Source organism: Microcaecilia unicolor, chromosome 2, assembly GCF_901765095.1.
Source record: "Microcaecilia unicolor chromosome 2, aMicUni1.1, whole genome shotgun sequence".
In the NCBI taxonomy this organism is placed as follows: Eukaryota; Metazoa; Chordata; class Amphibia; order Gymnophiona; family Siphonopidae; genus Microcaecilia; species Microcaecilia unicolor.
In genome coordinates, this window is record NC_044032.1 from 340,913,048 (window position 1) to 340,927,928 (window position 14,881).

The 14,881-nt window shown below is 48.1% G+C and overlaps 1 protein-coding gene across 2 annotated transcripts in view; it reads left to right on the plus strand.

Annotated features, from left to right (window-relative positions):
• LOC115463685 (alpha-1,4-N-acetylglucosaminyltransferase-like) overlaps positions 1-14,881 on the plus strand; it is a 105,452-nt gene that overhangs the window by 61,292 nt on the left and 29,279 nt on the right. The window lies entirely within an intron of this gene.

The following is a 14,881-nucleotide window of genomic DNA, read 5'->3' on the forward strand; positions in this document are numbered from 1 at the left end:
CCCCCCCCCCGATCGCCTGGGGGTAGGGGAGGGAGAGATGCTCAGCAGGGGGATGGGATTCTCGTGCACACCCACTATGGACTCAGGCCTGCCCAAAATTGGGTGTCTGACTAAGCCCCTGCTTTATTATGTACACAGAAGGGAAATAGCCATCCCTGTTTCTTCACAGGCTTAGTCTCTTCAAGCACAGCCACAGTTTCAGTAGCCTGATTCTGTTACTGTGCCACACTTCAATATGCAATATGCTTTCTCAAGCATATCCACAATTCCAATAGCCTGTCGCAGACGTGGCTCCATAGTTCAAACATATGTTGGTCAACAGGGCTGGTCTTAGCAAGTGCGGGGCCCTATGCAGACCAATTTGATGGGGCCCCACCCTAGCTCCAGGGCCGGCCACTCCTCCCTCCGAGCTCCCGGGCTGCTCCTTCCCAGCTCCAAGGCCCCCTCCCCCCTAGGGCCCCCAGCTCCAGGGCTTCTCCCTCCTAGGGCCCCCAGCTCCTAGAATTTCAAGCTAAACATTAGTAATCTGCCGCATCTAAAGTAAAGATTCTAGCAATTCAGCATTTCACTCAGCCTCTCTCTTTCCTCAAAGGATCTTATCCAGTAACAATGTTTCCCACAGGCATAGAATGGAGAAAAGGTTTTTTGATAAAGATCGGAATCTAGGTGAGAGACTGCAAACTAAGCACACCCACCTTCCTTACTTTGCAGCAACCACAGGACTCCAAGCCCCCCCCCCCCCCCCCCCCGTCTGAATTTTAAAAGCTACCTCGTCAACGTCGGGTTACAGCGCCGCCAGGTAACAGCAGCAGTCAGGGAAAAGCGTGCTCGGCGCTGCTCGGAGCTTCGGGAAAGGAAGGCTCCCGAAGCACCGAGCAGCGCTGAGCACGCTTTTCCCTGACTGCTGCTGTTACCTGCCGGCGCTGTAACCCGACGTCGACGAGGTAGCTTTTAAAATTCAGACGGAGGGGGGCCTTACAGCAGGGAGGGAGGGACGTCGGCCTTGGAGCTGGCTGGGAGGGAGGGACGTTGTCGATGCGAGGTAAATTTAAAATTCAGAGGGAGGGAGGGACTGGAGCTCGGGCGGTCGGGGCGGGGCGACTTCAGGCGTGCCGACCCCTTGAGCGTGAGGCCCTATGCGGTCGCCTTGGTCGCCTCGCCCTAAGACCAGCCCTATTGGTCAATGTTCAAAATGATTCAACTAGCTGCTGATTAATTAAATCACTTTTTCTGGGCTATCCATTAATTTTCAGCAGCACTTAACTGGTTATCACTGCTGAAAATCAGTGGTTAGTACCTATGTGCTTAAAGTACTTCACTTATGAACTTTAATGCAATACCACTCTGTATTTCTCAATCCGATAATGGCGATCGCCACTACGGCATAATGTAAGCCACATTGAGCCTGCAAATAGGTGGGAAAATGTGGGATACAAATGCAACAAATAAATAAAATAAATATGTGAAAAACGGCTATTTGGGGGATGTTCCAAGGGCAGATTCAGCAGTTGGCTGGTTAAGTGCCGATATTCAGCATTTAACCGGCCAAGGTAACTGTATAAATTGAACCACATAAATCACAGTCCTATCCAGTGGTATGCTGGTAATTGTTTAACAATGGGCTCTTTCTCCAAAAAAGAAAAAAAAAACACCCGTAGATATGTAAATAACAGTATTATACATTCTATTGGTACAAATGGTATGCGCAGGCAGAAATCAATTTACAAATAGTATTAAAATATATAATATTCTTTACTGTAAATTCCAAATGGCCAATTGATTTTCTCCTCACTCCTGTATCTGTAGTCAATCTATGCTCCCCTGTCTACTAAGCCACACTGCAATGCCGACACAGCTCATTCAAAATGAATGGGCTGTATCTGCATTAGCGCACTGCCAGCACTAGCGTGGCTTAATAAACAAGGGAGTATGATTGCTATTCATCCCAATCTGCTAATTCTTTTCACATTATATTTATTGACATTAAATTTGACATGTGATTTACTGTCAGACATTTCTCACTCTATATACCAATATACCCACTACTGGGAAAATGGAAGAAACTGGACTGTTACAGATTCCTACACAGACACTACATTCCAGCAGAATCCTTCACCTCAGTCCAGGGACGTAGCCACGGGTGGGCCTGGGCTCAGGCCCACCCATTTCCACCCAAGGCCCACCTAAAAATAGTCAATCGCAATCGGGCATCATGGTGGCTAAGATGAAGTTTGTTTTCCCTCCCTCACCCCCACCGCGAAGCGTCTAGTTTCCCTCTGCAACGATCCGAGTGGTGGCTGAGGTGAATCATCTTTTCCCTCCCTCATCCGTGCCTCAAAGCACCTATCTAAATTAAGGGCGCTGGCCGGCAGCGATTCACAGAGAACCACTCCGGAGCCTTCCCTCTGCAATGATCCGCCCTCTTGGAAACAGGAAGTTGCGACAGAGAGAGTGGATCACGGCAGAGGGAAGGCCCTGGAGTGGGTCTCCGTCTTTGAATCACTGTCGGCTGGTGCCCTTAATTTAAACTAGAAGCAGCACAGTGAGAATGAGGGAGGAAAAAGGATGGAGTAATGCTGGACGGAGTAATGCTGACCTGCGGGGCGGGCTGAGACTGAGTGGCTGTACCTGCAGGGTGGGAGAGGGGCAGACAGGGAGACAGTCGCTGCACCTGGGGGGGGGGGGGCTGGGGGCCAAAAGGAAGGAGAGAGGTTCAGGACCTGCAAGGGGGGGGAGAAGACTAACTGGCTGGAGGGAAGGGATAGGGTTTTGGACCGAGTGTGTGTGTGTGTGTGTGTGGGGGGGGGGGGGGGGGGGGTTGGCTGGTTGGAGGGAAGGAAGAGAGGTTCGGGACCTGCAAAAGGAGGGGAGTAGCTGACTGGAGGCAAAGGACAGAGGTGCTGGACTTATTGGGGAGGGGGCTGGAGGCAAGGGACAGAGGTGCTGGACCTGCAATAGTGGGATGACGATGGAGGGAAGTAAGAGAGGTGTTGGACCTACAAAGGGGAGAGGCTGGGGGCTGGAGGAAAGGAAGGAAGTTGATGGACCTTCAAGGGGGGCAGGCTGGAAGGAAGGGAGAGAGGTGCTAAACCTGTGTGGGGAGGGGGGCTAGAGGCTGGAGGGAAGGCCTGCAGGGGAGGCTCGAGGGAAGGAACAGAGGTGCTGTACCAGGGGGAACGATTAGAGGGAAGGGAGAGAGATGACGGGTCAATGGGATGAAGAAAGAGGGAGACAAATGTTTACCTCACAGTGGAAGAAAGAGCCGAAGCTGGACAGGTGGGATCACAGAAGAGAGAGAGAGAGAGACATTGGTGTGGGTGAGGGAGAAAGGGGAAATACAGAAACAGATGTGAGATGCTATATGGGGATGACAATGCCTGATGGGGGGGGGGGGGGGAGGAATTTGGGAATAGAGAGGCTATGCTGGACACGGGGAGGGAGGAGTATATGGACACAGGGGAGATATACTAGACATAGGGGAGAATAGGAACTCAGAAGGGAGGTACTGGACATGGGAGGGCATAGGGACACAAGGGATGATGCTGGACACAGGGGTAGGGGATACTGGACAAGGAACCATGGGGATACAGAGAAGGGAGATGGATGGTGGACATGGAGAGAGAAGACATGACAAATAGACAGGAGACTCTGGTGAGTGAGTTAAGACAGAGGAAAGAAGAAACCAGAGACTAGGACCAAGCTGATTTGAAAAGTAAAATAGCCAGACAACAAAAGGTAGAAAAATAATTTTATTTTCTATTTTCTGATTAGAATATGTCAGATTTGGAATGTACATCTTGCCAGAGCTGGTGTTAGACATGGCTGGAGCCCAGGCCATAAATTTGGGAGGGAACCCCAAAGCCATCACCAGGCTGCATTGCCTTCAGCTTCCATCATGCTTATGGTTCTCTCTGGCCAGGGGACCAACAGCAATTGCTCCAGTTGCACTCCTCTAACACCATTCCTGTCATGCACTATCTTTATATTTTGCACAGGAGGAAATTCATTACTTTCTGTTTTTCTGGTATTGTATTGAATGCAAGGTCTGGCTTCCTGGGGTTTTGGTTATTTTTATAATTTGTAGTCAATTATTCTATAGTTGGCATTTTTGTTCCATGTGTGTGATCAAGGTATTCTGTTAGCATGAATTTTCTATGCAGCCTTCTGTAGTAAGTTTGGTTTGTTCAGTTTTCCCAATGGATGTATTGATATTTTAGGGCCCCTCTGTAATATGTAAGGCAATGCCTTTTTCATAGGTAGGATCCTTGTTTTGGAAGTTAGTGCTGGCATTGTAGATTTGCTCTAGGTTATGAGTGACATTTTGTTTTAAAGATTGTTTTATTTACTATATGGTGGCTGTTGAAATTACGGTGAGTTTTATGGGGAAATGTCCTAACTCTGCTCTGCACCCATTGGGGGAAAGCCAGGGGGTTCTGTGGATGCAGAATTTAATACTAGACTATACTTTCTGGGATCATTTCTACAGCATGTAACTGGAGAGATATGCTGAAAAGTGTTTGGTCTTGCTATACAGGCTAAGAATGTGTGTTAGGGGACCGAGTCTCAATGGAGGCTGAAGAGTGCAATCTCTTGTACTTCCCCCTAGCCCTCAATGTGGCCTACAGTCACTGAAGCCTGCACTGCTACCCTCATTGAAGTTATTGGGAGTGGGGTAGAGGTGGAGCATGGGGTGGGGCATCAGGTGGCAAGTTTTTCAATTTCAAAAAGTTGGCAACCCTGGTGCCCACCCATCTGAACTGTTGGCCCACCCAAAAATTGCCTTCTGGCTACGCCACTGCCTCAGTCAAACATGCAGGTCATAGACAAATCCTCAACTGATACAAAATAGGGGGACACAAAAAACATGCAGACAAAAACTGAAGACCACACCCCAAGAACGCCAGATTCTAAACGCAGTGAAAGCACTGGTAAAAGTAACAGAAATACATTTTCTTCCATATTCTCCTAAATACAAAATTAGAAAAGATATCTATTTTCAAAAAAGCAAACATCCATGTGCAATATATTTCAAAAAAAAAACAAACAACCATGAGCAACATGTCCCCCTCTCCTTCTAAGTGAGGCATTTCTCCCTTTTCCCTTTCCTCCATGTACAACATGTCTCCCTCTCCTTGCTCTTCTGTCCCTCTCATCCACATGCAGCTTGTCCCCTTCTGTCCTTCTCATCCACTGCATCTTGTCCCCTTCTTTCTCTCTCATCCACGCAACTTGTCCTCTTCTCTCCCTCATGCAGCAGGCAACATGGTTATCAAAATCCATACCCAAACCCCACTCCTGATCCCTGCTCCCCAGGCCTATCTTACACAGCCTTGGTGGTCCAGTGGTCAGCTGGGGCAGGAGCAATTCTCCTATGCCCATGCCCGTGCAGTCTCCACTCTCTGTACTGAAAATGGCTGCCATGAGTTCCTGTGGCAATCTTGTGAAACTGCTGCTGAAACTTACGGCAGTCACTTTCTATACGGAGAGTGGAGATTGCATGGGCAGGAGCATACATAGGAGGATCGCTCCTGCCCCAGCTGATCTGAGGAAACAACCGGCTTGCAAAATTAAAGAAAAACTAACAACCAGCTCTCACGAGCCAGCTCCATTATACCACTGGTCCTATCTTTATGTTCTAACTCATAACTGCTTAAGTTCTGAATATCGACTTAATCGGTTATGTTTTAGCCAGCGCCTCAAAAAATGAATATTCAATGCCCAGCATTGAATATTCAGGAATAACACCAGAGGCCGTGAGTAAAATGCTCATAGCCGCTGGATAAATATTGCCCTCCCACTATAGCTTTCTCAAATCACAGTCTCCACAGCTTGTCCCATACATGGTTCTACAGTTCCAACAGCCAAGAGATAACTAGCCTACCTTGACAGTCTTCAGTTACCTCTCACACAATCTCTGGAATCCCTGGAGGCATAGACTTGAGGATTTTTATAACACAGGGTGCAAGCATCTGAGAGGGCACTCCTCTTCCCTTGAACTCCCCTCAAGTACTACAGCCAAGCCAGAACACCCTGAGAGGTCCTCACTCGAGGCCTCCCCCTCATGTACTGCTAGAAGGCTTTTAACTTTCTGCTCTCTCCTTGAACCCCACCCTCCTGGACAGACAGGCTAAGCTACTCCCTGCTTTAAGGTAGCTCAGTTCCAGCCTCCTTGAGGCAGTGTCCTTAAGGAAATCGCCTTGTACCACCAACTCCCTCAAAGGGGTGATACAAGGAGGTTGGATGAAAACAGGAGACAAAGTGATCATATGAGCTGAAGCCAGGAGGCGGAGCTTGCCAGCAATAGGCGGAGCTTGCTGCAGTTTTAGTACACCCAAAACAATAGCAAACGCTATTTAAAACAATATCTACTACTACTACTACTTATCATTTCTATAGCACTACTAGACGTACGCAGCGCTGTACACTTGAACATGAAGAGACAGTCCCTGCTCGACAGAGCTTACAATCTAATTAGGACAGACAAACAGGACAAATAAGAGATAAGGGAATATTAAAGTGAGGATGATAAAATAAGGGTTCTGAACAAGTGAATAAGGATTAGGAGTTAAAAGCAGCATCGAAAAGGTGGGCTTTTACCTTAGATTTGAAGACAGCCAGAGATGGAGCTTGACGTACTGGCTCAGGAAGTCTATTCCAGGCATACAGCGCAGCAAGATAAAAGAAACGGAGTCTGGATTTAGCAGTGGAGGAGAAGGGTGCAGATAAGAGAGATTTACCCAGTGAATGGAGTTCCCGGGTAGGAGTGTAGGGAGAGATGAAAGTGGAGAGGTACTGAGGAGCTGCAGAGTGAATGCACTTATAAGTCAATAAGAGGAGTTTGAACTGTATGCAGAAACGGATAGGGAGCCAGTGAAGTGACTTTAGGAGAGGGCTAATATGAGCATAGCGACATTGGCGGAATATTAGTCGTGCAGCAGAATTTTGAACAGATTGAAGAGGAGAGAGATGGCTAAGTGGGAGACCTGTGAGAAGCAAGTTGCAATAGTCTAAGCAAGAGGTGATAAGAGTGTGGATGAGGGTTCTGGTAGTGTGCTCAGAAAGGAAAGGGCGAATTTTGGTGATATTACAGATAAAGAAACGACAGGTTTTAGCAGTCTGCTGAATATGTAAAGAGGAGAGGGAGGAGTCGAAGATGACCCAAGGTTACAAGCTGATGAGACAGGAAGGATGAGAGTGTTATTCACAGAAATAGAGAATGGGGGAACAGGAGAGGTTGATTTAGGTGGAAAGATAAGAAGCTCAGTCTTGGTCATGTTTAGTTTCAGATGGTGGTGAGACATCCAGGCAGCAATGTCAGACAGGCAGGCTGATACTTTGGCCTGGATTTCGGCTGAGATTTCTGGTGTGGAGAGGTAGATCTGGGAGTCACCAGCGTAAAGATGATACTGAAAACCATGGGATGAGATCAGAGTACCAAGGGAAGAAGTATAGATGGAGAAAAGAAGAGGTCCCAGGACAGATCCCTGAGGTACACCAACTGCCAGTGGGATAGAGGTAGAGGAGGATCCACTAGAGTATACACTAAAAGTACACTGGGAGAGATAAGAAGAAAACCAGGAAAGAACAGAGCCCTGAAATCCAAGTGAGGACAGCGTATCAAGGAGTAGGCTGTGATCAACAGTGTCAAAAGCAGCAGATAGATCAAGAAGAATGAGGATAGAATAGAGTCCTTTGGATCTGGCCAGGAACAGGTCATTGGAGACTTTAGCAAGCGCTGTTTTGGTTGAATGAAGGGGGCGAGAGCCAGATTGAAGTGGATCAAGAATAGCTTGAGATGAAAGAAAGTCAAGGCAACGACGGTAAACAGCACGTTCAAGTATCTTGGATAGGAAAGGGAGGAGGGAGATGGGGCGATAGTTGGAAGGTCAGGTAGGGTCCAATGAAGGTTTTTTAAAGAGTGGTGTGACTATGGCATGTTTGAAGGCATCAGGAACAGTCGCAGTAGAAAGTGAAAGATTGAGGTTATGACAGATAAAAGAGATGACAGTAGGAGAGGTAGAGGGGCATAATCGAACACAAACGCCCATGTGTAAGAACGTCCATCTCCGAGAATGGGTCCGTGAAGGGGTGGGCCGAATCATATTTTCGAAAAAGATGGACGTTTATCTTTAGTTTTGAACATACGGTTTATGTCTGGCAAATGCATTGGATGTGGGTGTTTTTGAGATGTGGGCGTTTGTTTGAGCTGGGCGTTTTCGTTTTTCAGCAATAATCAAAACCGAAGCGTCCTAGCTCAAAAACGACTAAATCCAAGGCTTTGGGTCGTGGGAGGGGCCAGGATTCATAGTGCACTGGTCCCTCTCACATGCCAGGACACCAACCGGGCACCCTAGGGGGCACTTTTATGTTTAAATAATTTTTATTAAGTTTCAAAAGGAACAAGACATATAATGGAGAAAACAATCTGCAAAAACATTTTCAAAACAGGTACAAAGAACCTTCCCAACATTCCTTTCCTGTCCAAATCCCTTAATCCCTCCCCAAAATCCTCCCTTCCCCCCTACCCCCCCCCCCCCCCCCCCATACCCCCACACTGTCTCTGTTCTTTGCAAGGAGTCCAAGTCACACGGATCCTGCCAACAACGTATTCAATTCAGTATTCTGCTTCTTGCCGCTGGCTGCAGTGTATCCCAAAAGTTCGCCCACGTTTTCTTTAGGCTCCTGCCTTCTTTGGAGGCGAAATCTTTAACTCCACATCTTTCTAGTTTTAGTAGTTCAATCATCTGCGTCCTCCAAACGCTTATTGGCGGGGTTGTTGTTTCTCGCCAGTTCAATAGTATAGTCTTTTTCCCAGTCAACACTGCTCGTCTGAGGAAAGAGGTGAGTCCCGGAACTGTGGGTATAGACTCTTTGTAGATTCCAAAGAGCAGCAACGGATGTTTCTGTATGGTGCGACCCCAGTATGTCTGAATTTCGGCCAGTACCCGAGACCAGAAGTCTGCTATGTTAGGGCAATACCAAAACATATGACCAAGTGTTGCAAGTAATTGTCCACATCTGGGGCACGCCCCAGAGTCACCAAACCCCGCCTTCAGCGCTCTTGATGGAGAAATACACAGCCTCATCGCAAATTTATACTGTAACTCCCAATGACGCGTGTAAATTGCACCGCTCTGGGCTGAACGAAGAAAGTCTTTGAATATCTCTGTTGTTACTTCGGTCTCCAAGTCTCTGGTCCAGAGGCCTGTGCTCTGCTAATGTAATCAATGTCCTCTGTAGAGTCCTGGATGAACCTGTGGTGATATCGGAGGGGCACTGAGTTTTGGGCTCCAAGGGTCATAGCCGTATTTAAGGTGTCTTGTACATCTTCACTAAGGTTAATCCAGCCCAGGGCTTTCAGGTAGTGCTGAATCTGCAGATATGCAAAATGATCAGTCTGAGCCAAATGGTGTTCTCGCTTAAGCTCCGCAAAGGGACGTATTTTCCCTTCTTCAGTCAGAAGTTGGTACAAATAAAGTATTCCTTTGTCTCTCCAGCGCTTAAAGGACGCCGAGGAGGAACCCTCTGGAAAGTCCAGGTTGTGGTATAATGGCAGAAAAGGAGTCACCTTCCAATCAAAGTGGTGCCTCCTGCAGAGCCACCTCCATGCTGCTCGTGCTGATGTAACTAATGGGTTGTTCCCTACTCTGGCAGCTATCTCCCTTCCAAGTGCGTTGAACAGCCAGCCCAAATGTGCATTGGGAGAGAGGGACATCTCCAATCGCGTATTAGAAAAGTCTTTCTGCTCCATCAACCAATCCCTTATATGTCTCATTGAGCACGCCACTGTAAGGTACCTGATATTTAGCAGTCCCATCCCACCATGAGCTCTGGGCTTCTGAATAATGTGAAGTGGGAGTCTGGATTTCTTCCCCTGCCACAGAAAAGCTTGTGTCACACCATTCAGAACCCGCTCTTCCCTCCGTCTCAAATATAGTGGCAACATCTGGAACAGGTAAAGCCACTTGGGCGCTATCATCATGTTTAATAGTCCAATGCGGCCCGATAGGGACAGCGGGAATGCCCCCAGAGCTGCAGCGTGTGTTTCGTCTGTGCCAACAATGGGAGGACATTCCTGTCATATAGCAGCCCCTTATCAGAGGGAATCACCACACCGAAGTATTGAACCTGCCCCTCCGCCCACTGTAGAGGAAAGGAACCCCCCCCATTTCCGCCGCAGCTCCGGGTCCAGCGGCATCGCTAGTGATTTTGTTAAGTTTAGCTGAAAGCCAGATAGTGCGCTGTAGCCCTCGATGGTGCAGAGGAGCTGGTCCAGGGAAGTCCGAGGATGACTCAACAGGAACATCAAGTCATCCGCGTACGTCAGTACCTTTAGCTCATGTCTATGTAAGCGTATCCCTTGTATTTGTTTGTGTTTGCGCAGCTCGCACAACAAAGGTTCTAGGGTCAGCAAGAATAATAATGGTGACAGGGGGCACCCCTGACGCGTCCCTTTCTGTATATCAAAGCCTTCCGTTCGGCCCCCGTTGACCAACACCATGGCCCGTACCCCTGTACATAAAGTCGATATAGCCTGTAGGAACCATCCCTCTAACCCTACCCACTTCAAAGTTTCAAAGAGGAAGGGCCACAGCACGCGATCAAACGCGCGCTCCGCGTCTAAACTCACTAATAGCCCTGAAGATGGTGTGTCGGCTTCTGCGGAGGTGGCCAGGAGCACTTTACGTACATTTATAACCGACTGGCGCCCTCTAACGAACCCAGCCTGCTCCTCCCGCACCAGCTGTGGCAGCAGCGGGGCCAACCTGTCCGCCAGAATTCTGGCCAGCAGCTTGGCCTCCACATTAATGAGCGAAATAGGCCGGTAAGAACCAGGCTGTAGTTGATCTCTGCCTTTTTTGGGTATGAAGCTTATGAGTGCCGTGTTTGCATGGATCGGGAACCGCCCCGCCCCCACCACTGCATGGAAGTAATCCAATAATGGTCCTGTTATCTGGGGTTTTAGCATTTTATAAAATTCCCCTGATAGACCATCGGGCCCCGGCGCTGAGTGTAACTTCAGTGCGGCAATAGCTTTATGCAGCTCTTTGGTCTCTATCGGTTTGTGTATTTGTGGCAATTGTTCCTCCATAAGTTTTCCCATTTGAACCTTGTCAAGATATTTTTGAATGGCTACTCTTATGTCCGTGGGCTCCTGGGATCCCTTGTATAGGTCAGCAAAGTGTCTGTGGAATACCCTCGCTATCCCTTCTGGCTTGGTGACAATGTCCCCTATGTGTTGACGTATGGCTGCGATGTAGTTCCTCTTGCGCATTCCTTTTATTAATCTCGCTAGCATCCCTCCGGCCCTATCCCCATATTTGTATAATCTGTACTTCCGATAAAGAAGGGAGCAAGTCGTGCGCTCATGTAACAAACTGTTAAGTGCTATTCTCGTGGCCATGAAAGATTCATAATGTGCGGGTGTAGGCCGCCTACTGTACTGCTGTCTAGCTAATCGAAGTTTCCTCTCTAAGTCTATGATACCTCTTGTTATTTTCCGGTTGCGGTTGCTGACAAACACTATCATCCCACCTCTTAGTACTGCTTTTGCCATGGACCAAAATAAGATTGGGTCTTCCAAGTGCCCCTGGTTGTGTGTGTAAAATTCCTCCCAGTCTTTCTGTAGGTGTTCCCGAAGCTCTTTCGAGTGAAACAAATAGGATGGAAACCTCCAACTATGGGGCCTACTGAAATAAGCCGTAGGTTCTAACTCCCACCACACCAACGAGTGGTCAGAGATCTCCTCCGGGCCAATCATGGCCCCGACTACCCTCTGAAACAGATCTTGGGATGTAAATATATAGTCTAGCCGGGACTGGGAGCGATGTACTCTAGATGTGTGTGTGTAATCTCTTTCCTCCTCATGGAGCAATCTCCAGGGATCAAGCAAGCCTAACTTCTGGCAGAACAGATCTAAAAGTGATGGGGACTGCGTAAATTCACAGGTGACTGTGTAGACCTGTCTAACGCCGGGTCCATTACTTGATTCATGTCTCCTGCTATCACCGTGGGCAGGTTTGCATGAGCTTGACAGTGTGCTAGTAGCTGGGAATAAAATCTGTCTGCTTCTGTGTGAGGGCCATATACTGACACCAATAGAATCTCAGCTCCTTGCAAGTTAATCTTAATTCCCACATATCTGCCCTCGCCATCTTTGAATGCTAGTTTGGCTGTGCACATTAAGGCTTTGTGTATGAGGATTGCTGTCCCACCACGTCTGCCGGTAGCTGGCGAGTAGAACACCTCTCCTACCCAACCCCGTTTTAATTTCTCATGTTCCTCCCCTGACAGTCTGATCTCCTGTAAGCAGGCAATTCCCACTTGGTGGCGTTTAAGAGCAGCCAGAATCTTAGTTCTTTTAATAGGAGAAGTGATGCCACAGATATTCCAGGAGATCAGACGCGTCTTACCGCTCATGGTTGAACCCTCTATGGAATCTGTCCAGATGTTCCAATTTAAGACAGCCTCTGGGGCCCCCAGCCACACCCCAGACGCACCAGAAAGGTCCCTCTCTCCACCACCTCCACCAATCGCATGCATCTTTCAAATCCTCGCCTAATGCACCAGGGGGTACTTTTAAAAAATAGGAAAAAACATTAAATTACCTCCCAGGTTCATAGCTCCTTTACCTTGGGTGCTGAGACCCCCAAATCCCCCCCAAAACCCACTCCCCACAACTCAACACCATTACCATAGCACTTAATGGTGAAGGGGGGCACCTACATGTGGGTACAGTGGGTTTTTTTTTGGGGGGGGGGGGTTAGAGGGCTCCCATTTACCACCACAAGTGGTACAGGTAGGGGAGGATGGGCCTGGGTCCGCCTGCCTGAAGTGCACTGCATTACCCACTAATACTGCTCTAGGGACAGGACTTGTTGTTGCTGTATAACCTTGGCACAGCAGTTCACACCATCAGACTAATCTCGCTGAAAACGTCCTTTATTGGAATAAGCACGTTTACTCACAGTTAATTGCGGATCAGAGTTTGTGCCCCACTGGCAACGAGTCTCCCTGGTACTAAGATTAGCAGTAGCTCAGAGCTGGCAGAATGGTGTACAATGCCCTCTTTCAGCAACATTCAAGGTAAGAACTAAGTTCTGTATCGTGGCTAACACACGAAAAGGATCTAAAACTGTGTTACAAAAATGGCCACTACCTCATGGACTACCGGAAACAAAACAGGGCACACTCTGACCCAGTAAGCAGAGGGAAAAGCACCATGGGAGAAGAGCCTACCAGCTACCAACATCGTGAGACTGTAACACAAGCTAGTGAAATCACGGAGCCCAATACCCTACACCCACCACAATGCAATGCTGATGTGACCCTGCAGTGCACCCGAGAGCCACATCTGACCAAGGGAAAGGCTGTGAGAGGATCAAACACATTCTGTTGTCATGGAGGTGAGTACGGAATTTGAGGGTGGCATAGAGGCTGGGAAATAAGGTTTTTGCAAGTGGGTTTTTTTGGTGGGAGGGGGTTAGTGACCACTGGGGGAGTCAGGGGAGGTGATTCCCGATTCCCTCCGATGGTCAGCTGGTCATTTAGGCCACTTTTTTGGGACCTTTTTGTGAGAAAAAGGGTCCAAAAAAGTGTCCTAAATTCTCGCTAAAAACGCCTTTCTTTTTTCCATTATCGGCCGAGTGCGCCCATCTCTGCTCGGCCGATAACCACGCCCCAGTCCAGCCTTCACCACGCCTCCGACACGCCCCCGTCAACTTTATTCGTTCCTGCGACGGAGTGCAGTTGAAGACGACCAAAATTGGCTTTCGATTATACCGATTTGGCCGCACACGGGAAATGGACGCCCATCTCCCGAACATGGGCGTTTTTCTCCTTTCAAAAATAAGCAGGATAGTGTTAAGTAGATGGGTGGGAATAGGATCAGAGGAACAGGTAGTTAGTTTTCGAGCGGAAAGAAGATGTGTAGTTTCCTCTTCAGTGATTTCAGAAAAGGAGGCAGGGGTTGGAGGGTTGAGAGAATGGATTAAGGGAAGGAGAGGTGGAGGTGACCTTGTTGAGAATTCAAGTTTAATCTTGTGAACCTTATCATGAAAGTACTCAGCCAGTCTGGGTGAAAGTGAAGGGGGAGTTGGAGGTGAAGGCACTTTGAGGAGAGAGTTCAGTGTGGCAAAGAGATGTTGAGGGTTTGAGCAAAGAGAATTTTTCAACTGGATGTAATAGTCCTGTTTGGCAAGTAAAAGAGCAGACTGGAAGGAAGTCAGCAAGAATTTGAAATGTATGAAGTCAGCATGGGCATGGGATTTTAGCCAAAGGTGTTTGGCAGAGTGGGCACAGGAACGTAGGTAGCGGATTCTAGAGGTCAGCCAAGGCTGGGGTTTGGTACATTTTACAGAACGGGGAATGGGAGGAGCGAGAGTATCCAGAGCAGAGGAGAGAATAGTATTATAGGAAAAGACAGCCTCATTGACAGACTTGGATAACATAGTGGTAGAGAAGAGATTTGAAACACTTTAGGACAGAGTAGAAGGGTCAATAGCCTGAAGATTCCTAAACATGTTGGTTAAGATTGGATGGGACTGGAGAGGAGGGTGTTTAAGTGTGAAAGTTATCAGATGAGCAGTTTGAGAAGAGGATAAGATCAAGACAGTGGCCATTCTGGTGAGTAGGGGCAGTGGAGCACAGTTGAAGATTGAAAGAGGATGATAAAGCAAGAAACTGAGAAGCATAAGAGTCAGAGGGATCATTAGCATGAATGTTAAAATCCCCAAGAATGAGGGAAGGAGATGAAGGTTCAAGAAAGAAGGAAAGCCAGGCATCAAAGGAAGAAAGGGACTTATCAGGGGGTCGATAAATGACTGCTACTTGGAGAGGCAGAAGAGCGAATAGACGGATGGAGTGGACTTCGAAGGAGGAA